Source organism: Juglans regia, unplaced genomic scaffold, assembly GCF_001411555.2.
Source record: "Juglans regia cultivar Chandler unplaced genomic scaffold, Walnut 2.0 Scaffold_906, whole genome shotgun sequence".
Taxonomy (NCBI): Eukaryota; Viridiplantae; Streptophyta; class Magnoliopsida; order Fagales; family Juglandaceae; genus Juglans; species Juglans regia.
Genome location: NW_023364053.1, coordinates 1 through 1,983, shown reverse-complemented (window position 1 = coordinate 1,983; position 1,983 = coordinate 1). Strand labels below are relative to the sequence as shown.

Here is a 1,983-nt window from a genome sequence, read left to right as displayed (position 1 = left end):
ACGAGGGGTGCAACACGAGGACTTCCCAGGAGGTCACCATCCTAGTACTACTCTCACCCAAGCACGCTTAACTGCGGAGTTCTGATGGGATCCGGTGCATTAGTGCTGGTATGATCGCACCCATCAAACTAATTACTTAAAATTCAAATAATCCTTGAGCGACATACTAGCGTCCTTCCGATCCCAATCCAATCGGAGATCTGATCCAAACCCATGGCTACGCGATGGGCAGTGCGAGATTTTCCGAAAAATCCACTCCCGAGTGCTCCTTCTTGTCAATTTATCTCGCAAGGCGGAAAAAAAATCAACGAGGGGTGCAACACGAGGACTTCCCAGGAGGTCACCCATCCTAGTACTACTCTCGCCCAAGCACGCTTAACTGCGGAGTTCTGATGGGATCCGGTGCATTAGTGCCGGTATGATCGCACCCATCAAACTAATTACTTAAAATTCATATAATCCTTGAGCGACATACTAGCGTCCTTCCGATCCCAATCCAAACGGAGATCTGATCCAAACCCATGGCTACGCTGGAGCGGGCAAAAATGGATTTTCCCAAAATCCACCTCCCAGTGCCCTTTCTTCATTTATTCATGAAAAACAAAAACGAGGGGTGCAACACGAGGACTTCCCAGGAGGTCACCCATCCTAGTACTACTCTCGCCCAAGCACGCTTAACTGCGGAGATCTGATGGGATCCGGTGCATTAGTGCTGGTATGATCACACCCATCAAACTAAATACTTAAAATTCAAATAATCCTTGAGCGACATACTAGCGTCCTTCCGATCCCAATCCAATCGGAGATCTGATCCAAACCCATGGCTACGCGATGGGCAGGGCGAGATTTTCCGAAAAATCCACTCCCGAGTGGTCCTTCTTGTCAATTTATCTCGCAAGGCGGAAAAAAAATCAACGAGGGGTGCAACACGAGGACTTCCCAGGAGGTCACCCATCCTAGTACTACTCTCGCCCAAGCACGCTTAACTGCGGAGTTCTGATGGGATCCGGTGCATTAGTGCTGGTATGATCGCACCCATCAAACTAATTACTTAAAATTCATATAATCCTTGAGCGACATACTAGCGTCCTTCCCATCCCAATCCAAACGGAGAACTGATCCAAACCCATTGCTACGCGATGGGCAGGGCGAGATTTTCTCAAAAATCCACCCCCGAGTGGTCCTTCTTGTCAATTTATCTCGCAAGGCGGAGAAAACAAAAGCGAGGGGTGCAACACGAGGACTTCCCAGGAGGTCACCCATCCTAGTACTACTCTCGCCCAAGCACGCTTAACTGCGGAGTTCTGATGGGATCCGGTGCATTAGTGCTGGTATGATCGCACCCATCAAACTAATTACTTAAAATTCATATAATCCTTGACCGACATACTAGCGTCCTTCCGATCCCAATCCAAGCGGAGATCTGATCCAAACCCATGGCTACGCGATGGGCCGGGCGAGATTTTCCCAAAAATCCACTCCCGAGTGCTCCTTCTTGTCAATTTATCTCGCAAGGCGGAAAAAACAAAAACGAGGGGTGCAACACGAGGACTTCCCAGGAGGTCACCCATCCTAGTACTACTTCGCCCAAGCACGCTTAACTGCGGAGTTCTGATGGGATCCGGTGCATTAGTGCTGGTATGATCGCACCCATCAAACTAATTATTACTTAAAATTCATATAATCCTTGAGCGACATACTAGCGTCCTTCCGATCCCAATCAAAACGGAGATCTGATCCAAACCCATGGCTACGCGATGGGCAGGGCGAGATTTTCCCAAAAATCCACTCCCGAGTGCTCCTTCTTGTCAATTTATCTCGCAAGGCGGAAAAAAACTCAACGAGGGGTGCAACACGAGGACTTCCCAGGAGGTCACCCATCCTAGTACTACTCTCGCCCAAGCACGCTTAACTGCGGAGTTCTGATGGGATCCGGTGCATTAGTGCTGGTATGATCGCACCCATCAAACTAATTACTTTAAA

General features: G+C 48.9%; 7 non-coding genes across 7 annotated transcripts; all 7 read right to left on the bottom strand.

The window, feature by feature from the left end:
• Positions 1-4: 4 nt before the first annotated feature.
• On the bottom strand, positions 5-122 carry LOC118347518. The gene has a single exon (XR_004800726.1). It is a non-coding gene; the product is annotated as a 5S ribosomal RNA (ribosomal RNA).
• Positions 123-311: 189 nt separating this feature from the next.
• Positions 312-430, bottom strand: LOC118347521. Its single transcript, XR_004800729.1, has one exon. It is a non-coding gene; the product is annotated as a 5S ribosomal RNA (ribosomal RNA).
• A 180-nt stretch (positions 431-610) lies between these two features.
• Positions 611-729, bottom strand: LOC118347522. Its single transcript, XR_004800730.1, has one exon. It is a non-coding gene; the product is annotated as a 5S ribosomal RNA (ribosomal RNA).
• A 189-nt stretch (positions 730-918) lies between these two features.
• LOC118347520 lies at positions 919-1,037 on the bottom strand. Its single transcript, XR_004800728.1, has one exon. It is a non-coding gene; the product is annotated as a 5S ribosomal RNA (ribosomal RNA).
• Positions 1,038-1,226: 189 nt separating this feature from the next.
• Positions 1,227-1,345, bottom strand: LOC118347519. The gene has a single exon (XR_004800727.1). It is a non-coding gene; the product is annotated as a 5S ribosomal RNA (ribosomal RNA).
• Positions 1,346-1,534: 189 nt separating this feature from the next.
• LOC118347517 lies at positions 1,535-1,652 on the bottom strand. Its single transcript, XR_004800725.1, has one exon. It is a non-coding gene; the product is annotated as a 5S ribosomal RNA (ribosomal RNA).
• Positions 1,653-1,844: 192 nt separating this feature from the next.
• On the bottom strand, positions 1,845-1,963 carry LOC118347516. The gene has a single exon (XR_004800724.1). It is a non-coding gene; the product is annotated as a 5S ribosomal RNA (ribosomal RNA).
• Between the last annotated feature and the right edge of the window lie 20 nt (positions 1,964-1,983).